The 22,962-nt window shown below is 49.3% G+C and overlaps 1 protein-coding gene across 4 annotated transcripts in view; it reads right to left on the reverse strand.

Moving 5' to 3' along the window:
* The window catches only part of TLN2 (talin 2), a 78,035-nt gene extending 55,290 nt beyond the window's left edge, over positions 1 to 22,745 (reverse strand). Inside the window, exon 1 of one of the 4 annotated variants that reach the window (XM_077317924.1) lies at positions 22,563 to 22,745. The gene's annotated coding sequence lies outside the window, so the exon portion shown is untranslated. Of the gene's footprint in view, positions 1 to 3,817; positions 4,172 to 22,294; positions 22,450 to 22,562 lie in introns of those variants that run through there. The other 3 variants (XM_077317926.1, XM_077317923.1, XM_077317925.1) reach the window with 3 other exon arrangements.
* Positions 22,746 to 22,962: the final 217 nt, after the last annotated feature.

Here is a 22,962-nt window from a genome sequence, read left to right on the forward strand (position 1 = left end):
GAATACACGCCGTGCTTAGCATCGCGAACAACAAGTCTAAGACCTGGTTCGTACATGCTGGGGACAGAAGTGATCAGCAGGGCTGCTTTATAAGGCAGCAGGTGGAAAATGACATTTGGGAATATTCCTACCAAGAGGTGGGCCTGGGGATTCCCCGGAATTACAGTTTATCTCCAGACAACAGAGAAAATGGCCATATAGAAGGTGGACTTAAGTCCTTCCCCTCTGCAGAACCCCAAAATCTATTAGAGTCTTTTAGGTCTGCCCCCACTCACTCCTAGTGGAAGAAGACCCGGCCTCTGTCTGAATGAGGCGGGATGGGATAGATTATCGAAATACGTTTCTGACCACTTGCTTGTAAATTGGGGTTTTATGGGGGGCTTAAAAAGGTAAAGGTAAAGGTATCCCCTGTGCAAGCACCGAGTCATGTCTGACCCTTGGGGTGACGCCCTCTAGCGTTTTCATGGCAGACTCAATACGGGGTGGTTTGCCAGTGCCTTCCCCAGTCATGACCGTTTACCCCCCAGCAGTAAGCTGGGTACTCATTTTACCGACCTCGGAAGGATGGAAGGCTGAGTCAACCTTGAGCCGGCTGCTGGGATCGAACTCCCAGCCTCATGAGCAAAGCTTTCAGGCGGCTGCCTTACCACTCTGCGCCACAAGAGGCTCTATGGGGGGCTTATTGTATTTTAATGTTTTATTCTGTGAACCGCCGCGGGTTCCTAGAAAACGCGGCGGTGTATCAATCAAAATAATAAATAAAAATAAATAAAAATAAATAATAAATCGGATCAAAACGGTGCCTTTCTTCTTCGGCTGACCTATCAAAAGGAGAAGCTTCACGAGAAAGGTGAGCTGGAACATTGGGCCCTGGCAGAGCTTGACACAAGCAGAAAGTCTACAGCTTTAGAAGGGTGTCCAAGCCTTAACTGCCAATCTACACGCCTGCATACCGTCCTCGGCATGCCTGGGAGACAAATGCAATTACCAAAACGTGCCGCAGCACAGTTCTCCTTGGCAGTGGAAACCCAACTTTCAGGAAAGGATAGCCCAGGCAAGCCCGATATCATCAGATCTCCGAAGCTAAGCTGGGCCGATCCTAGCGAGTATTTGGATGGGAGACATCCTGGGAACGCTAGGATCATGATGTGGAGGCAGGCAATGGCCAACCACCTCCAAATGTCCCTTGCCTGGCTGCCAGACAGTCCTAGGATCTCTTGGCTACACTGCACACATGCCATATGATGATGATAATAGAGAAATGGGGTGAGATGCTGCTTCTATCTGGACTCACAGTGGCTCGAGGGACCATCCATCCATCACCTGGACTTGCCGCTGCATAGAGGAAGCATCCCAGTTTCTCTGGCAATGCTTCTGAGAATGCCAGGGTGCAACATCTGGACAAGACTCAACAGTCAGATGTTTCAGGCTCAAGCCAGTTTGGAACAGCTGGCACAGCTAATACTGGAAACTGTTCTGATGCACAATTCCCAGTTTCTTTCAGACTTAACTGTAATGGTAAGGTGGCGTTGGGAGTCCCAATTCCCATGGCTTGCTCCATCCGATAACTAGGGAATCCTACCGTACTTTGTACTCACGTCAATACTCTTGAGGATGGCGCCTTTTTCAAGTGCTTTGAAAAAAACAATTCCTAAGCAAAGGCTTCCTGCATCCCAAACTGTTTTCTAATATTGACCTCAAAACAGAATCCCTCATGTTAAACAAGCAATTGTGCTATAGACAAGGGAAGGCAGTATCCACAAGGCCGCCCCCATAAACACCACCTCCTGCACCACACACAGGGGACATTTCCAGTGGCTGGGGACACCTCCCCACCACACAAGGAGGCACTTGCCGCCAATGCCAAATCACCACGGCTCTCCAGGAAAGGACCACTCGGACGGTTGAGACTGCAAAGTTGCATGTACACAGTTGGCTTGCACAACTGGCATTTCTCTGAGCTCCTCACCGTGACGGAGGCCCTCCGCACTCCAGAGGCAGCTGGCTCCATGCCATCTCCACGTGAACTAGCCTTCAAGCACTTAACGTTCATCTCAGCAGTTCCCTGTAATAACGATTGAAACCTACTGCGTTGCAAGCTATTTGTTCTGGGAGCCAAACTCATCTCGTCAAGAATGTGAGGAAGGGATGAGGAGATCAGCCGCCTTCAATTAATTTTTGTACAAATGGTTTCAGGAGCCATGGCCAGAGGTAATGGTGCCGATTCTGCGCTGCTTCAACAGGCTGTTCCTATGCTATTCAGGCAAAAGCAATTGTTTTGGTTTATGTTGCTGCTGGTTACGAAGAAGTGTGTTGAAATTACAGACTCAATCACCACCCATTCACTTGACTTCAAAGTACTGAAGTTACCAAAATTCATCAACTCAGGCGCTTGAGAGAAAACTGCAGTGATTGTTTTCCAAACGTGAACAAAATCTAACAGAAACATAGCCATTAACGAAAAAGTCTGTTTTTGTGTTAAACTGATATGCAATGTTGAAGAAGCAAACAGATTGGGAATGCAAGTGACGAAAAGCAGACAATGTATGAAAATAGGAAGACAGAGATCCTCGATAAAATGGGTAGAGCTAGGGCTGCCAGCTCTGGGGTGGGAAACACCTGGAGTTTTTTTTTTTTTTTGCGGGGGGGTGGAGCCTGAGGAAGGCAGGGCTTGGGGACAGGAAGGGGTCATGCCATAGAGTCCACCTTCCAACGTGGCCATCTCCTTGCCAATCCCCTCCTAGCCTAGCAGTAGGGCTGCCTCCAGCCGCCTGCGTTAATTCTGTCTCATTGCAAACAGCCGTCTTCTGCAGGCAGCACAGAAACCTGACACGCGGTCCCAGCCAGCAGTTCAGCCGCTATTCCCAACAGATTCTGCCTTCTACCCTGGGAATATCCAGCTTCCACTGAACTAAGAATGGCATTCCTATATTCCCCATAATGAGCCAGGGAGACAAAGCCATAAGCAACTGCTCAGAGCTGTTCCATAACGGTGCGCCTTCTGTGCCGTGCACCTGGCCGTTGACGTCACCCTGTCGTATTTATGTGCAGCTCATTTGGCCATCAGATGCATTAAACATGGGCGCCACTTCGGATCCCTGAATGAGGGATACATAACAGGGATCTGACTTTTGCAGTTGGTCTGTTGGAAAGTCCAGGATGGGAACCCATATTCACATGATGCTGATAAAGAATCAGACCCTTCGTACAGTAAGGTCAGTAGTGTCTACTCAGACTGGCAGTGACTCTCCAGAGTCTCAAGTGGAGGCCTTTCTCATCCTTTCAACTGGAGATGCCAGGGATTGAACCTGGGACCTTGTGCCTGCAAAGCAGATGTGCTAACTACTGGGACACATTCAACCTCCAGACAGCAAGAGGAACACATTTTAGAACTGACTAATAATCCACCACACAGATAATTCCCTACCTTTAGAGAAATAGCGAGGGAGGGAGAAGTCTTAGGCTGAGGACTGTTTTTTCTCACACAAGAGAGAAAACTGCCAGCCTCTGCAAAGAGCCACTTGCTAGCTACTCTGTCGGCCCCTTCGTAGTCAAAAGGCAGGAAGGAAGCCTGCCGCATTTGTGCTTGCTGCATCCATGAAATGCAAAAGGACCCCTTTTTTGTGCGGCTGCTGAAAGGGGCATTCAGCTCTGTGCGCAGTATTTCTTGCACGCACACTTGGGGCTTAACGGCTCGATTAGCATGCAGTGCTTCATGCATCAGTATCACGACCTCTCACTTTGGCCCTGAAGTGCCCAAGAAACCAAGCCATGACAATCTCCCTCTACAAGAACACTGCAGGGTTATCACACTTGCCTTCCGGAAGGAGCGAAACGTCTGAACACCAGCTGAGGCTGAGGGAGTCTTCCTTTAGAAAGCTGTCCAGCCATTTGGAGATTATATCCTTTTGATGATGGTATGCTGTTGCCAGCCATGGACTGACTCCCTGAAGCCAAGATGTTTCTTCGACATGATGTAAAATGTGGGGGCTGCAAACCTGGTTACGTGCTTGTTGCCTAAAAGAGACCCCTTCTTCTATACAGTTGAAGAGCATTCCACTGGCTGCTTCTTCAGTCCGCAAAGTCCATTTTCCCAACGTTGGGGATTTCACCTTTTGCTGTACAAGCCGACTTAGCTGCTAGACTACAGTATACTGGCGAATGCTTCTCGGGTTGCAAAGCTATTTATGTCTGTTCAGCAATGCAGGCACTCGTTACAGCTCTTATGCTAAACACGCAATCTCATAGGAAGGAGATTACAGGAACTCCATTAATACCTACTCTCCAAGGGACAGCCTGAATATACTGTGTGGATGATGGGAAAGCCATTTAACTCCCAAAGTCACAAAGTGATGGGTGTGAACTTGTACTAGACACAACAGTTGGCCAATGATTCCAGCCTACTAAATTCTGAGGGAGGATCAGATCAGTGAAGGGCCACGTAGTCCAGCATCCCATCTCACCTAGTGGTCACCCAGTTCAGAGGTCCAAAAGTAGAACATGCAAACAGAGGCCTTCCCCTTATAAGAACACGAGAAGAGCCTTGCTAGATCAGACCAATGAAGGTCCATCCAGTCCAGTATCCTGCCTCACACAGTGGCCACTCAGTTCCTTTGGAGGGCCAGCAAGAAGGCACAGAGCCTGAGGCCTTCATAAGAACCCATAAAGAGCCCTGCTGGATCAGACCAGTGAAGGTTCATGTAGTTCAGCATCCTGTCTCACATAGTGGCCAACCTGCGTGCATTCTGGAAGGTAGCATCAACTACCTCCATGCCTCCCCCCAAAAAGGAAAGGAACAAACCCACCCACCAGGGGTATCAAGAGGCAGCTAACCAGCCCCTGAAACTGAAGAAAGCAGGATTAATATAGGAGGACTCAAGCAGCAGCTTTGGCTGAGTTTAGTTTCCAAAGAGGGGGATCCCGAGAATAACCTGACTCCAGCTGGAAATAACCTGCATGGAGACAGTGCCCGGAGCAGCAGTCCTAAATATGCATCTGTCTGTCAGCAAAAGCATCAGCCCAGTACAGACGTAGGCCTGGTGATCCATCTTCACCTGGGATATGCTGGGCAATACATCCTCTCCCCCAAATATCCAGGTGTTCCTAACCCAGAGCTGGCAACCTACAGGAACCCAAGAAACTCACAGCTGTCCAGCTGGGGCTAATCCATGAGGATGGGGCGAATACAAAAACTACCCCTACTGGACGAGTCCAAAAGATCCCCCCAAGTCCAGCATCCTGCTTGCCACAGTGGGCCAATCCAAGCGGGGCTCAAAACAACATGTACAACTGGCCCTTTGGCAGCTTGAAGAGGAACGTCTCCTTTCTGTGTCTGAAGAAGCAGCTCTCCCCTCTCCCTCCCCTCCCCCAGAACCCAACTTTCCCCTCCAGAAATGAGATCATGCGTCTCCAAGAACTGTGAAGAATTAGGCATGGAGACGAACAAGAGATGGGAAGAGGGGGAGGCAGCATCTGGAGGAGAAGACGTCTCTCCTAGACCTTTATTGGGATGGTGGGGGGGGGGGACGGCTAAGTCGGGACTGAATCCACTGGGGGTGAGAGTGGGGGAGAGAAAGACGGCAGCCAGGCAGACAGAGAAAAGGAAAGATGCAGAGAAATCAGAGCCACAGAAACTCCACTGAGACAGACATGGAAGTCCTGTGAATAGGGTTGCCAGCCTCCAGGCGGCGGATGGAGATCTCTGGGGATTACAACTGGTCTTTCAGGGGACAGAGATAGATTCCCTTGGAGAAGGTGGCTGATTTGGAAGCGGGCTCTACAACATTGTCTCCCACTGAGGGCCTTCTCCTCCACAATCCTTGCCCTTTTCAGGTTCACCACCACCAAAGATCCAGGTATTTCCCAACCTGGAGCTGGAACCCCTACCTTCAGGGAATAAACAAGAATTTGTGTGAGAAATACCAAAAGACTCTCTCAATATGTGTGTGTGTGTGTAAAGTGTGCTGTTAAGTTACACCCAACCTATGGTGACCCTGTGTAGGGATTTTAAAGCAAGAGACGTTTAGTCCTGGCATTCCTTGCAGATCTCCCATCTAAAGACAAACCAGGGCCTACCCTGCCTGCCCAAACCTTCTCTGTTCTGCAGCCAGAGCGCAACTCCAGTCAAATTTACTCCCAAGAACAAAGATCCTATCGCTTCAGTTCCATTGTTGGTTGGTTTTTCATGCTGCTCGCCGTTATCAGATAGTCTGGCAAGGAGTGAAAACTGAAGTCTGCCCAGAGAGGAAGACGTGAGCTTAAAATCAGATAAATGTCCTCCATAACTTTGTAGGGCTGCAGAAGAGTTGGCCATCCTTTTGTCAGCTTCTTCATCTGCAGTATAGTAGCAAGCCAAAAAGAGCAGGGGGGGGAAGAATTAAACAGAAATTAGCCCCCACCATGGCAGTTCTGAGTACATGCGCCAACTGTGTATGCATAAGCGTTGCCGACTGCTTTGGAATCACCTGGAGACTAACAAATCACCTTCCCATTCTCTTCCTACAACAGACACCCTGTGAGGTTGGTGGGACTGAAAAAGCTCTGAGATAAAGCGTGAGTGGCCCAAGGTCACCCAGCTGGCTGCGTGTGGAGGAGCAGAGTGTTTACTGTGTACAAAATGTTAATTAAATCCAGGGTTGATTCTTCCCTTCAGTCACTTCCAAGTTTAGCGGTTTTTAAATGATATTCTCGTTGTGGAGTTAAAACATTTCTTCAGGTGTACAAGATCAACCCGGCATAATCATATTAAGAGAAAGGCTCACCCAGACCAAATTCACCCGCATCCATTCCTCAATGGTTTCAGTAGGGCAGAGTGAAAGATGTGCTTAATTCTTCCGCTGCCAACTTTGTGCTCAACAGATGCTGGAACCTCTTCCGCCAGCCACAGGCGTCCCTTCTGGCAAGTCATTCCTGCTCACACACCAACGGAATTTAGGAATTTATGTGGCGCGCCTCCCAAACAGATCAGTATCAAACCTGGCAGAGCTTTTAGGCCTGGAGGCCAACCGAAATCGGCACAAACAGCCCATTGTTGACTTATGGAGTGTGGCGAAGATTCGTATTGTCTTCCTAACAGCAGCCGGGCTCTGCCTTCTGTGCTCCCAAACAATGTTATCTTTCTTTCCCACTTCCATAATTTCAGATATGCCCCGTGCATGTTCAGGAATCAAAAGATGGCTTTGTGTCTTAAGCGAACCATTCCACTCTGGAATAGAGAAGGGCTTCCGGGAGTAGATTTTACAGGAAAACGGCTGGCTGCAGCAAGGGCACCGAAGTCTAGTAAGCCCACAACCTTCCCCATGCGATGTGAAAGACTTCCGCCCGAGAACCTGGAGAGCTGCTACTCGTCTGAGTAGGCAAAGCTGACCCTGATGGACCCAAGGGTGTGATTCACTCCAAGGCAACTTCACGTATGTTTTCATGTGCGTCTATTCATAGAATTATGCCATTAATGTTTAATTACAATTATCTTGGTGCTTGTGGAAAGTGTCACATTCCAGGCTTGTATAACCATGGTCAGCCCTGGTCTGTATTAGGATGGGAGACCACCAGGGAAGTCCAGGGCTGCGATGCAGACGCAGGCAATGGCCAGCCGCTCTTGCCTTGAAAACCCAGTGAGGTCACGGTAAGGCAGCCGTGACTTGATGGCAAAAAAAAAAAAAATCATCATAAAAATATACAATTCCTCAGAGAGATATACAGGGGATGAAATCTGGAACTGAAATTGTGATGCGAAGCTATCTTCCGAATGTACGTACCAATTTAATCCCAGAATCTCAGGGTTCAAGACCCCAGACTAGTGTTCCACTTCTGTGACTTTCAGCAGATCTTGCTTCGCTTCTCATGTTCCACTGTGGCCCAAAATGTCCATTGAAATTAGGATTGCCAACTTCCAAGTTGTGTCTGAAAATGTCCTGAGATCACAACTGATTTCCAGATGACAGCAGGAGAAAATGGCTACTTTAGAGGGTGAACTCTATGGCATTATGCCCTATTTAAGTCCCTCCTCTCCCCAAATGCTCCTTCTTCCGGCTCTGCACCAAAATATCTCCAGGTATTTCCCGACCCAGACCTTGCAATCCTACCTGATATATATCTCCTGGGAAACAGGGAACCCCAGGGATAGAGAGTTGAGGGTCTACAGTACAGGAGAGGGGGAAACTGGTGAAAACCACTTCTATTTGCAGAAGTCCAATGCTATGATATTAAACCAGTGCTGGAAAACCCTGACATAGTTCAGCCAAAAGGCAGCTCTTAACAGACACATATAAACAATTCCGCCTAAACCGCAACACAGGCTTTTACTCTTGCAGTCTGTAACTGCCTACACTACTTCTTTTCACGCAGAAAGCGATACAGCCCTAAAAACTGCAGCTCTGCAAGAATTGGCCACATAAAACATATTAAGCTGTACAAGCCAGAGGATTCTTTGCACTGATAGGCACCGAAAGTGAACCTTTGACCTTCAAAATGCTGAGAGAGCACAGCCCGGGTTCCTTTCTCTTTGAATCCGCTCCCAGCTCGGCAGATGAAAACTTCATCCAAAAAAGGCAATTCCCCACTCCAGCTGCATCGTCTTCGGTTCACCACCAAGGATTAAATTAATAGGCATCTTTGGGCCTATTATATGCTTTCGTCGGTGCCCCAAGAGGCGAGCAGAATTGGCGCTAGGTGAGAAAATGCGAGCTGATGGAAGTTTGGAAGAGTCTCCCATGACCAGCAGGGCTTGTCGCTTCCAATTAAGCCTCCGAAGGCAGGAGAAGAAACACACGTGGATTAATTCTGCTTCTCGGTGCATCAGCTTTCTTTGACCCGCAATTCAACCAGTTTAGTGAGAAACGCAGCCACTCCCAGGGCAATGCAAACCAGAGGAGAACAGAGTAAACCATGAGACTGAAATCCCCGGAGTAAATCTCACCTCTGCCACCGATTCACTGGGGGCCCCGAGGGTAGCCTGCCTCTCAGCCTCCACAATGCTGGCCTGCCTTACAGAGCTGTTGTAGGAATACAATACAAATGTACATGTTTGAAAGCACTGTAGACTTGCCTTTTTTCATTTCATAAACTACCTTCAATAAACAGTAAAGGCAGCATGATGCACGGAGGGTGTTCAATGGCTCTCAAGAGGTCTGTCTAATCCCACTAGACCCATTGGGCCCTACCTGTTGTGAAGTGTGTACTTTGACCGCAACAGTGTGTGGCAATGTCAGCTGCCAGAGACAGACTGCTTTCCCTTCTTGCTGTGCTTTCCCTTTCCCCGGCTTCCCTCAGTCTTTCTCAGAATAGGCTGCCTCCCTCAGTTTGGAGTTTGCTGTGCTGTCGGTCATAACACAACACAGAGAACTTTTGGGAACAAGTTAGCAAAAAAAAATGAAAGGCCGGTCTCTGCCCCAAGCAGCTTCCAATCCAGATGCTGCCAAAGGGAGAAAACAGAAGGAAAAAGAGAAAAACAGAGAGCAAGAGATGGATTGCAAAGATGAGGGAGCACAGTTATCTCTCCTACGGCTTTTATTAAAGATTTTATTCATTATTAAAGATTAAAGAATTTAAAAGTTAAAAGAAACAGAAAAAGGCAAGTAAAACTACATAAGTGAAGATAAAGGAGAAAAGAAATAAGATGTTTATCCACGACAAGTATAAATCAAATTATTTATCTGCTCCATTAGGATTACATCAACCAAAAAATTAACCCCTCTTTTCCTGAAAACTCACAGTGCCGTAAATGCTTTTCTAGTGGGGACACAAATGTTCAGTCTCTGGTTTAAATGTTGCCCACAGGTGCAGTTTCAGGGCTCTGGGAGCCAAGTCACCTCCCTGGCAAGGACTGCTATTTCTCCCGGCTGTTGGACGGAAACACAGCTGCCTGAATGCATCAGCCCCTCTGAAATCCCTTCCAATCCGCCTGTGCTCTGGATAAATAGCAGGGGGATTAATTGGTCCCCGAAGAGAGCCTAGTCTTTCAGGGTTTTCAGTTTGTAACACCTGTTTGCACCTAAACAATGGCCAGATCCCCCAAGGCCTCTTTCTCACAACCAAATGTCCGGGGGGGGGGGGGGAGGAGTACTCTGTATTCTTGCATGTGGTATGCCAGAGCTGATCCAACACCAACATAGCTTTTTATACCCCACTTTTCACTACCCAAAGGAGTCCCAAAGTGGCTCACAATCACCTTCCCTTCCTCTCCCCACAAAAGACACCCTGTGAGGTAGGTGGGGCTGGGAGAAGACTGACAGAAAACAGCTCCAACAGAGATTGCCCTATTTGAAATATATGCCCCCAAACCAACAGGGCTAGAAATGTGAATTATAAAATATAAGAACAGAAATGCTTAGCCTGTGCAAGCAGAAACACCGAGCAGGCCCAAGCGGATCTCTGCATGTCCTCCAGGGAAATAACAGCTCTGAATCTATGTACCACTTTAAGTATGGTGCTTAGAGGAGACAGCCATAAATGGCAAATTTCCCATTTGTTTCAGAAAGAGGCTTCTGAAAATACAAACTGTTGAATTAAACCTCAGTACTATCTACCCCACACAAATAATTCCATAAGCCAGGGCAGAAATGAATTTGGTTCTAAAAGCCAGACAAATTAATGTATCCCTGGAAGTTGGACAGCTCTCCCTCTCCATGCACTCCACCACTTGCCCAGAGAGCTTCCCAGTGGATCGGGTCCCACGTTAACTGGTGTAGAGAGACAATGGAGGATGCTGAAGAAACCACTTGGATTTTTCACCTTCAGGCTCTAAAGACATCTTTGGCAGACTCTTGATCTTGTTCTTAATGGATTAGGCCCCCCAAAAAGAGAACCCGATCAGACGGTGGAGTAGATTATTGCATTTTCTAACCTCCAAATGCACTAAGCAAAATCTAATTTCTTCGGCAATGCCCTGTGGATATTTCTCCCCAGTTGCTCAGGAGACAGAACTTCAAATTCTATTTGCTTTTAAACCTCCAAACAGGCTGGGGAGGTTTCAGGTTTGGACAGATGAACAGCAGAGAGTTGGTCATCCTGTTGGCTTAATCCCTGTCCTGCCAGTCCGTTTTTCTCTGATAAAAATGTTTGCTTTGGGGCCTGTATCTTTCCCCTTTGGGTTAGGTGGGGTTAAGGGAAGCTCCTCACCTTGGCTGTTCTTGCTTGCATACTTAATGCTTTTCTGAGACAGTCAACCAGATCAAACAAAGGAAAACCAGCAAAGGTTATGGGTCCAGCATGAAGACACATTTGGTTAGATGGGATGCTTTAGGATGCTTTGGGCTGATCCTGCATTGAGCAGGGGGTTGAACTAGATGGCCTCTACAGCCCTTACAACTCTATGCTTCTAAGTCAAGACAGACAATTGTAAAAACGCAAGTTGCGCCTAGTTTTGTCCTAGAAAAATAACAAACAGGATACAAGAAGGGAGGAATGCATTGACAATCTAAAGAAGTGCCCACAGAGAAAGGGGGCATGCAAGTTTATTTAAATGCAATCAAAGATGATAAATGAAACAGCAGTCTTAATAAATCATCTGATGAGCCTAATTAAGGGGGAGCCATTTACAGCAAAGCTCATTAATATCTGCCAGCTTCTCTCTGGAAAGGGAGGGCAAGATTTACATCCAAGCAAGCCCATCACTACTGTGAGATCCATGGCTGAGTATCATGCTTAGGGTACACTCTGGTTCCAGATGTGGCACAGCTGTGGTTCCCACCCAAGGTGCCTGAATTAAATTCTCTTGGCTTCATCACTTAATGGTCACTTTGCCTCGTCAAGCTCCAGTTCTGGATTCTCAGATCAGAGAATTGTGTTGTCGTGTTGTCTGTCAGCCTCATTTAAAAATAAAATGAGTTATGACCCTCGGGATCAGAGGTCAGACAGCAAGAATGAGCAAGTGTTCCTCTTTCTGGGTGTGCGAATGTGGATCTCTGTTCTTCCTGCCCTCTTCTCCACGCATGCATTTCATTCTCTCCCACACACTTGCACACTGATCTGAATTTGAATGCCTAGGATAGCTTGAGCCATGAAGTCATTAAATGTGCACATGTGTGCTTGGAAACGAAGTCATTCATATCCCAAAATCACGGCACTCTTCTCATCTCTTTGCTCTGGTGGAATCTTTCCGGGGAGGAAGGAAGCTCATCATGGCTTTGGCGGACAGAGGACTTTCCTCGAGAGCGTGAGTTGGGAATGCCCCAAATCCACAAGTCCAGCATCCTATGCTGAGAGACGTTACACTGCCCCACTTGTAGCTTCAGCGCCCAAGCCTCAAGGTGGGTATATTTTAGAGAAGAAAACTTGAGGTTCAGTAACAACCAAAGCCCCAAATAGCTTCATAGGAGCATAACTAGAGCCCTGATGGATCATCTAGGCCAACATTTGGTTCACACAATGGCCGGCTGGACACCTCTGGGAAGCCCCATGAGCAGGATGACCACAAAAACATCCTGTAAAGCATGAAGCACTGAAGTGTAATATATCAGATCATTGTGTGCAAGTTGGAACAAAGCAACAACAATATATGCCACACCAGCATTACAAAGGAATGATCTTAAAGCACAATGGATACTTTTTCTTTTGACCTCCACTGGCTGCTTCTACACCAAGAAATAAAAAGCTCTTTACTTTCTGAATGCATTGCCGGGGGGGGGGGATCTCTGGGAAATGAGGTATATTGAGTAAATGCAACAGGTATTGATCCACTGTCAAGAGTTAGGAGCCATCATCTAAATATTACTGGAGGGCACAGTGTGACCAGTCCAGACTGCCTCCTTTACACCCAACAGAATAAGATAGAGAAACAACCCAGTGAAAAACCCTTAGGAACATGAGAAGAGCCCTGCTGGATCAGACCAGTGAGCGTCGAGCTAGTCCAGCACTCTAACAGTGGCCAAGCAGTTCCTCTGGAGGCCAACAGCAGGGCATGGAGGCCTTTTGGTGATGTTCTCTTGGCACTGGGATTCAGAGGTTGACTGCTTCTGAAGATGGAGGTTCCCTTTAGTTACCATGACTATCCCCATGGCCATCACTATATCCTTTGAGGGCAAATTCTACATTTTAATCACTTGCTGTGTAAAGACATATTTCCTTTTGTCCATCCTGAATCTACTGTCCATTATCTTCATTGGACGTCCTTCCAGTGGATTGCTGTTTGTATGTCTCCAGAGCAGCATCTTTCTCTCCCTCTTTCTCTCTCTCTCTCTCTCTGTCTCTTGAGGCTGCCTTGCCCCCTAAGCCCCCAAGACAAAGGGCGATTTGTTCATTGCTAGCTGGATCTTCCTGTTCTGAAAAAAACAAACTTGTTCCTCCATATTAATGACAGCTGAACAACCAAGTTCGACAAAAGGTTGCCAAAAACATTTACATTTGCAAAACCCTCGAGAGTTTATCATAAAGTTCCATCGCAAGACTGTACATTAAACGCAATTGCCTCAATTGGCCACCTACGAGGCAGGAATTGTAAAAATGCAGAGCGCTGGAAACGGACAGAGCACAAGGTATTCGGGTAGGCAGAAAATACAAATAGTTAGAAATATATTGTAAGGGAACCTAAAGAATAGGCAGCTTGTTGACTTTTAGCGATATCTCATAGACTGTCGCCAAACTGCTACATGAGAAATCGGCAATCACAAGTTCCCAGTGGTCCTGCCCCCCAACCAGGGAGAAGAAAGAAGAATGGGGAGAGGGATTAAGATTGGCGAAACAGCTCTTCCAGACAATAGTCCCACACTCTTAACCACGACACCACACTGGATCTTCGGGAGGATTTGGGAGACCTAGATGTGAATCTCCACTCTGCCATGGAAACTCACTAGGTAACCTTGGGCCAGTCACATTTTTCGGCTGGCCCACCTCACATGATTGTTGTGGGATAAAGCAGAGGAAAGGAGAATGATGCACACCACTGTGGGTCCTCACTGGGGAGAATGGTGGGGTACAAAGGAAGGAAATACATTAAATACAAACACTACTCTCCAAATCTGATTAGCAGCCCTCTTTGACAGCTCTAAAGTAAAGAAAGCACAAAGGACAAACCCCCCTGGGGGTCCTGATGACCAACGGATCCTATTAGAGGTGACCCCACTCTGTATCATTGTGGAGGCCGATACCACGGGGAGGATAGTAACACCTAGGACTGCTGCCCGTTCCCCTTTCTGTCCCATGAGTGGAGACCTGCACTGGAAACGAGTACTGGGGCCCTTGATGGTGTGCACGTACCTGGCACCCTTCGCATCCTGCTCTTCTGCTGTTTCAATAATTGTCTTCCTTGCAAGGGGGGGGGGAATCAATTAATAGTGCATGGAAGAGTTTCAAAGCTGGGTGGGGGCAAGAATGACAAACGTTATGTATTTGTGGAAAGGGAAACAATTAGAAAACTTGGACTTGCAACGACATTCTGAAGAGGGCACCTCAGACACTTGGCTAGGGGACGTAATTTATCGTATTGGGGTTTGAACTGGGGTTGATGACTCCTCTTGGCAGTTCAGCGCCTGCTAGGAACATCTGTTGAGATGGAAAAGCATAATATAAAGTGGTAAAATAACTTTTCAGGGCTTGTAATTTTTCACTCGCTCTCTTTTACGACGCCCCCACCATTTGCTGCCGGCCAGTTCCCTCTGCAAGTAATGACCGAGTTGGAAACATGCTGTTATCATTCCCTTTGTTTAAAAGCAGGGTGGGGTGCTGAAAGTTATGCCCAACTTGTAAGTGTCTTCACTGTAGCTGTCATGATGAAAAGCCCCTCATGTGCTCAGTGAGGCAGCCAGCAGTCCAGAGCCCCTCCTCCCATGACCCCGAGGTGAGGAACATGAAACTCTCTATAAGGCTGCAAAACAGAAAACCACCCAAAAGACAAGGGTGCATACTTTCTTCCTGCAAAATCAAGGAGACCAAATGGAGGAAGAAGACCTGAGTGCGTCACTGGGGTAGCTGATGGTTCCACGCTACATGAATGAGGCCTCTGAACATGGACTCCCTTCTCCTCCCCACAGAGCTGGTTAATGACTTCCCAGCTGGCAAGCAATGGCCTGTACTCCAGTTCCAAATCCAAACGTCAAACTACATACATCAAACTGACGGAACTGGAGTGAACAACAGTATATATGGGTATGAAGCGCCATCAAGTCACTTCCAATTTGTGGCAATCCTACGAATAATTGTCCCCCAAAGAAGGAGTGTTGTTTTTTATACCCTGCTATTCACTACCCGAAGGAGTCTCAAAGTGGTGACAGTCACCTTCCCTTCCTCTCCCTACAACAGACACCCTGTGAGGTAGGTGGGGCTGAGAGAGCTCTGAGAGAACTGCTCTGTGAAAACAGCCCTATCAGGAGTGTGACTAGCCCAAGGTCACCCAGCTGGCTGCAAGTGGAGGATTGGTGAATTAAACTATTACGATGTGAATTAATAGTGATGATACACTGATGTACTGTCTTGGGTCTTCCCCAACACAGGATGGGCATTGCATGCTCCGACATGTTCTTGGTAGATCTCAGAAGCTAAGCAGGGTCGCCCAAGCTAGTATTTGGAGGGGAGACCTCCAAGGAACACCAGGGGGGTCATGACACAGAGAAAGGCAATGACAAACCACCTCCAAACTCTACTTTGTAGAGTCCTTGCTGACACTTCAAGCCAAACAGCAATATCTGCTTCTCCCCAACCATCAGAACAGAACAAGAGTTTCCTCTCCTGCGCCCACTCTGCACACGGAGGTACAACGCTTTCTAATTATAGCTCATTGAGGTATTTTAATAACTAATTACTCCTAGGAAAACATTACAGGGTCTAAGAAGTCTCCATTCTGTAGGATCAGATTCTTTGACGGCCGCTACAACCAAATTCCAAACAGACCTGGCAATGAAGGGCCCTGTTCTCCGGGACCTCAATTACAGAGCGGAAATTGCAAGCCAGGACACAATTCAGGGGCGAAGGGAGACTTGCACTGGCATGCCAGGAGGGGAGATTTAAAAATTTTAAAAACTGGTCTCAGGCAGAGGTTTTTCATATTATCTTCTACCTGGCCCTTTTAACTGGAGATTACACCTGGGACCTTCTGCATGCCAAGTGCAGGCTCTTCCACAGAGCCATGGCCTGCTCAGCTCAGCCGGGGGTTGCAGCCACAAGGACCTGGGGGACAGACCCATATGACCCTCAGGTGGGAGCAAAGCAGCTTCTTGCCAGTGCTGGAGCAACAGCTGAGCTCCAATCGTGCCAGGGCCCTTTTTTGCAGCCTGACACAATCCTGGGTCAAGGTCCTGCTGGCTCTCCTTGCCCGCCACAGGCCTCGAATTGGCACTCCTTGGCAGAGTTAGCGTGAGAGAGGGTCTGGCAGTCCTCAATGGCTTCAACGATCCCTTTCCTCGCTGGACCAAGGCATTATTCAAATGAGCCTGTTAACATACACTGGAGGGATTAGCGGGATTGTCTCTCTCAAGCTCCCAGACATGTCCAAGCAGCACAAGCAGAGCTCAAGGCTGCCTCTGAATGGCATTCCTTCACCAGGCGGCCACCCAACTGCGGCAGAACCAACAAGGGCATCCAGCCTCAAAGGCCCAACCCTTGGCCTGAGAGATGATGAGAAAGCTGGGAGCTTCCAGAGAGGGGCTACGACCCATGCATACTTCCTTGAGAGTCTGTCCTCCTGCTCATTAATTTCACTGAGTGCTCCCGGGGCCTTGTCTTGCAAGAAAGGGAGAAAAATCCTTCCTCTGCATTCTGTATCCCATGCTACATTTTGTACACCTGTCATGCCACCCCTCAACAACTGTTTCTCCAGGCTACAAAATCCCTAACCTCTTAAACCTTCCTCCAGCCCTGCTAAGACAGGGGACCAAACTGTGGCCCATGCATTCCCTTAATGCACACTTACAACATTTACACACAACAGGCACCAACATGAACATTGGGAACGCAGCGATGTCAACAACAAAAAGATAACCAGCAAGCGGAAACAGCACATGATGCTCAAAGCAGGATCTCAACGTTTGATCAGCACACGAGAGAGAAGCATGACTGGAAAATGACCCGCTGTGGTTTGCTAGTGGCCACCCAAGAAGCCAGCATTTCCAATAAACCGCACTGCCTTGAAGAAGGTTTGTGAAGGATCGTTTGCATTTGGCACCAGGGCTAGAGTAGCCTGGCCACTGACGTGGAGCAGCCTGGCCATCTCTCCAGCAGCCTTGTGGAGCAGAGGATAAGCACCCCCACGATTCAGACTGTATTGTGTACTCAGGCTGGCCGGGGCTCTCCAGGGTCTCAGGTGGAGGTCTTTCACATCACCTGCTGCCCGGGCCTTTTAATTGGAGATGCCGGGGGTTAAACCTGGGCCCTTCTGCATGCCAAGCAGAGGTTCTTCCACTGAGCCACAGCCTCTCCGCCACGTATGAAGCTGTGTTCCACTGAGTCAGGCCCCTTGGTCCATTAAGATCAGTTATCGAGAGTCTCAGCTAGAAGAGGTCTCTCATGTCACTCACTGCCTGGTGCTCTGCCACTGAGCCACAGCCCTTCCCTTTGCCAGTGCCGCAGAACAAGAGGGGAAAGGGGAGTGATTTGCCATTCAAGCATTCCTCGGATCTGCAGAGGAGGCTCTTGGGCGCCTTCTCCAGAACAGGCTCGGCTGCTTTCCGTCCACTTGGAAATTCCTCCCCACAAATGTCACACATGAGCATTGCAACACACGGCTGGATTTTGCTGACACTCACTTGCAACAAGCAGTCACTTTGTTCATTGAGCCCATGAAGCAAGATTTCCATCTGGGCAGGCAACTTCTGCGAACTCAGACTTCAGCACCGATTATTTACTTCCTCAGTTCACCATGGACAGTTGCGTGGATTCCAGATCTCCTTATTTTCTGTCTCTGCCGCTGGCAAATCACGGTCCCTGCTTTGCCACTTGGTTGTGGCTTCCTTAAAACATCACTAGGCATACCTTGTTCTTCAGGTGTCCGTCCCACACGTGGAGCCACGTAGAGCCCCGGTCTAGTCAGGTCAGCCTTATTTCCTCTGGAAGCGGCAGCAACACAGACGCCATTTCACCAGTCTCTCTAGGTCCCTCGTTTCTCCTTTGCACCCAGCAGTGACTCTCCAGGATCTCACGTAGAGAAAGAACTTTCGATTTCCCTCCTATCCAAACTGTTTTTCACTGGAAATCTCAGGGATCAAACCGGGTACCTTCTTTGTGCACAGCAGGGGCTCTGCTGCTGACCTTCAGCCCCTCCACTGGCCAGTCGTCCTCCTTGTGTTGCCAGTCTGATGTGCCTTTCTGAAATAATCACTAGTCTGGCCTCCCTCTTGAAATTAAATCCCCGAAATGCAGTTTGACTCCAGAGCACATGCACAACATGGCCGTGACACAGATCCCAAATGCCAACACGTCTCCTTTCTGACTTCCCCACTCTCAAATAAAATATGGTGGATTGAGTTTGATCTTCAGCTGTAAGGAGCTAAGATTCACCATGAGATTGCACAATCCGTCCAGCCACTGCTTAAAGATCATTAGTGAGGGGGAGCTCACCCCAGAGTATTCCATCAACACCTTCTGGCTAATAGCCACCTCTGCTCCATGTTTATCCCCTTTTGAAGCTGTCTGTTCTTGTAGCCGCCACCACCACTTCCTGTGGCAGAGAATCCCATGTGCTCATGACTCTTCCTGGGTGAAAAAGGTCTTCCTAGATGCAATCTGGGCCTCACAAGCATGCCAGATCATATTGTCTGAGATACGGCAATGTTTGTGCATCTCTCCCAAACCATTGTGCGCATTTGTGCAAACCCTCACGGGGCTCAAGAGCAAGTGGACACCAGGTACCTGGTGAGCCTGGGGCACTCTGATGACTCAAGAAAGCAAATGGGATATTTTTACATCTAACTACCAAAATCTGGGGCATGAAACTTGTGTCTTTGTAGAGGTCACCACTGCAGCTCAGAGCAAGCGAACCAGCATGTGGGACAGGGAATGGGGCTGTGAAAGTTCTGCTCCCTCCCCAGATTTGATTGCAGCCCGAAATGCCTTTCCCTGCAAAGATGGGATTCTGCTTGTGTTTACCGAACACAGCCTTCCGTTGCGTGTTACTCATGCAAAGATGCTTGGGTATTGCTGACGGAGCAATTTATTCACTCTAGCTGTCAAAACTGTCCGGGTGCTTCTAGGTGACCTAGAAATCCGAAATAGGATACGCTCACAGTCCAACATCAGCAAAGTCTGCAAATAGGATTTTACCACTTTTCTTTCCAAAACAAGGGAGAAAGTGGACTCAATTGGCATAGTCAATAGGTGTGTGCAAAAGGACAGCTATTTCAGTCCTCCTCCCTATGAACTGACCTCTATTTATTAAGGGGGCACAAGGAATTGGGAGTGAGGTCACCCACACTAATGAAGTCTTATGTTGCGTAATTTATTTGGCCATTTTAGCTGAACACGAGGCTGACATCTCACCCCTTTGGCCACAAGAAATCTTATCAATCCCTCCCATTGTCTTCAGATAGGATTTCATCATGTATTTTATCTCCTCCTCTTTCCAACTGGCATGAACTGTTCTTCCCTCCTTCATGATGCCTTTGCAACATCCCTTCGAGGTAGGGCAGGACACGAGGCAGTGACAGTGGACACCACTCCTCGTACGGTCAGAAGTCATGACTGGGATTCCAAGAAGACAGGCAAGTGGAAAGATCAGAATACGTTCCTTGTTTCCTTCATTCACTCCCACCTTCCTCCTGGAGACTCAAGGCAAATGATGGAATCTAAAACAATCAGACAGCAATGAACGCCAACCCACAGTTCCATAAGAGTACAAGCTGGTAATGAAGATCCAGAATGTTTGGTGAGACAAGAACAAAACGTATTTACATGTCCCTGTTAATTTACATTTGCAGTCATATGTCATTCATTTGAGAAACCTCTGAGGTCTGAATGGACAAGCAAATTCTGTCTAGAGAAATTCAGAAACATAAATCTCCAGCTGCAGTCCAAAGCGATACAGTCCTTTCTATGACCCGAAGCCTCTACCACCTCACTTCTGCTGCATTCAGAGAGCATTGTACAAACAGGGAGCTAATCCACAGGCAGGAAAGCGATCTATTGCCATGGTCTTACTGAAATGTGATGCTGGCAAGGGCAAAGAACTCACCCACCCAATTCTGGAAGGGCCCCACCTCCCTGGGCTGCTGCCCACGAAATGTGGTTGTGTGTGCTGTGGGGGCTTGCTTGGCATGCTTTCCACTCTACATCTAACAAGCCACCTGGCTTGTGCCAAATTGCACAGGTGAGTCTTTTTTTTGCCTCACTGTCATCGTGCTTAAATCAGTTGGAGGCCAAAGCAGAGAAGCTGCAGTTACGACTATTTTGGCACAAGATCCTAGTCCAGTTCCCTACTAGAATTCCGGTGGACTTGGGTTTCTTTGCAACAAATCCAAGGGAAAATCTCAGTTGAATTTCTCCATCGAAGGATGCGGTGAAGGAGTCAATGTCTTCAACGCTGGAGAAGCCACTCCTGAAATCAAAGTTGTTTTTCCTATCCACAGTGGTCATGCAGGAACATGCAGAACACGCAGTACACTCAATGAGAGTTGTTCAGCCACAGTCATCTGCAAGAGCAAGGCTGGATTCTTACTTCTTGAGATATGGTCCCCTTGGGCCAGAAGTCTCACGGGGAACAGCTATGGTAGCTTCCTGCTGACAGGCACTTAACTGTTCACAAATTATCTGTTTGCTCCATCAGATCCAAAGTCCATAACATAGTTCCTATCACTCATAGACAGAGCATGAACCCAGAACCTCTTCCTGATGTTCATCCCCTGCACTTGGAGGTTCGCTGCCTCTGCACATGGAAGTTCCATCTCGGTATCAAGCCACTGCAGTGAGCATGAGGGAGTTACCTGCCTGCCAGGTCCACATCATCATGCTGTGATATAATCAAAGGCAAAACCCCCATCCCTTTGGTTTACTTTAATCAGAATGCATAATGGCCTAAGTTCTGCTTAGTATGGAGGGTCTTTTGGACTGAATATGGCACTTAAAGATAACGGTAGAGACGGAAAACCTGAGCAGACCTTTATAAACACTGAATGAAATATTCTGTACTGCCTTAAATCTTGCTGCTTTAATAATGCTGTACATTGTTCACATCAGTCAACCGCAAAAAACAAGCATGGAGTTGCCTAGCACTGAAGCAGACCATCCCCGTTATCAGTGCTGCCTCCTCAGACTGGCAGCAGCTCTCCGGGTTTCAGTCTTTCACATCAGCTATTGCTTGGTCCTTTTAACTGAAGACATCGGGGGCTGAACCTTCTGTGTGTATGAAGCAGACTCTCCCTTAGCCTCGCTGAAAATCAGCTACAATGGCCAAGCTGGCTCCTTTTTGCTGCCCTCCATTTCCAACCCAGCCCTCTTGCATCTGAGCCCCTTGGCCTGATCTAGCCAGATGGAGGGAACAGGAAGTTAGACAACACCAGTTCTGGCCCTTCCCACTCTGGAAGGCCAGAACTCCCTACCAACAGTGAAAGGCCGCACTGGATGGAAAAATGCGTGGGTCTCTTCCTGCGGCACTACTTTTCTCCTTGCAAGGTAACACAGAGGTTCTTCCTCTGCCCAGCCTGGAGAAACATCCTAACGTGGCCTCCCCCATCCCTGCTGCATGGCACTTCCAAGGCCCAACTAGCTCCCAGTGGACACCCTGTTCTTGCAAGGACACGCTATAAGGTTTCACATGTGCCAGAGAGAGTGAGTGTAACTCATGCCAAAGACTAGGCCACCCACCAAGCCATCTCCCCACCCTCGGCCAGGCATAGCCCAAGACAGCCCCCCTCCCCACCCCACCCCACCCCACCCCGCAGGGTCTCCAGAACACATCAGAGCATCGGTCTCTCCGGTTACTCGTACAAGGTCGCTGCCGCACCCCCAACCCGGCGCAGGAGCTAGACCCCTCGTTGCCAGGGCGCCCGGGAGACCCGCCTCGCTTCGCCCCCTCCCGCGTCCTTGGCAGAGGACGGCCCAGAGACGCCCCGCGCAACTGGGGGGCAGCTTCCGCCGCCAACATGGCTCCCCGGACCGCCTCGCAGGGATGCCGACGCACGCGGAGCTCCGGGGCGCTGCCGGCACGACCCCCCTCCCCTGTCTCTCTCCAAGCCGAGCAGCCCAGCGACCAGCATGGATCATGGAGCCCCCTCGCTGCCTGGCTCGTCCCCGCGCCAGCCGGAGAGGTTGCCAAGCGCCATGCCCGCAGCGTGAGTGTGGGGGACAGGTGGTCGTGCCTGCCAGCCGGCCGGGCTCCCTTAGCTCCGCCACCGTGCGCACCGTCCTCCCCAAGGCAGAAGGTGCAGGGGCTTCTTACCCCTGGGCCATGGCCCCCGCCGCAGAGCCGCCTGCCTTCCTCGCTCGCCGCCTCCGGCTCTGCGCCTGGCTCAGCCCCTTCGCCTGCACCGAGACCCCCAGCTCAGGGAGAGCAGGAAGCGCGTCATCACCCCGGGACCGGCCGGCCTGCTGGCCAGCCGGCCAACTGGCCTTCCTCCCCCCCCCCCAATCCTCCTCCTCCTCCTCCTCCTCCTCCTGCTGCAGAAGGCACTGGGGCGCATCCCTCCGAGGCAGGCGGCCAGTCTTACCGGCGCTAGCTGCGATCGGGGCGACTCCCGTCCGCGGAGGCGCGCTCTATGCCGGCTCTCGTGCCGGGCATCCCCTTCCCAGCCGGGGGCCAACTTCGCCGGGGGCTCCGCTCCGGTGCCTCCCGCGGCAGGCGGGGCAGGCGGAGAGGAAGCAGGTGGAAACTCCTCCCACCCGCTCAGTCCCACGGCAGAAAAGGCGCTTGGAAAAAGGATTAGCTGGCGGCTCGCCTTCTCGGTTGGGCTGCCGCCTGCCTCTGGGGGCCGAAAAGGACGCGTGAGAAAAGCACGGGATGCCCTGACCCCAAGCACCCCCTCCTCGGCAGGGCTGGAGGCCTTTCTGCAAGCCCCGGGCGGCTCATGCTGGGCCCGGCTGCAGGAGGAGCTCAGGGGTGCCGGGAGA

The sequence above is a fragment of the Paroedura picta genome, chromosome 18 (assembly GCF_049243985.1).
Source record: "Paroedura picta isolate Pp20150507F chromosome 18, Ppicta_v3.0, whole genome shotgun sequence".
NCBI lineage: Eukaryota > Metazoa > Chordata > Lepidosauria > Squamata > Gekkonidae > Paroedura > Paroedura picta.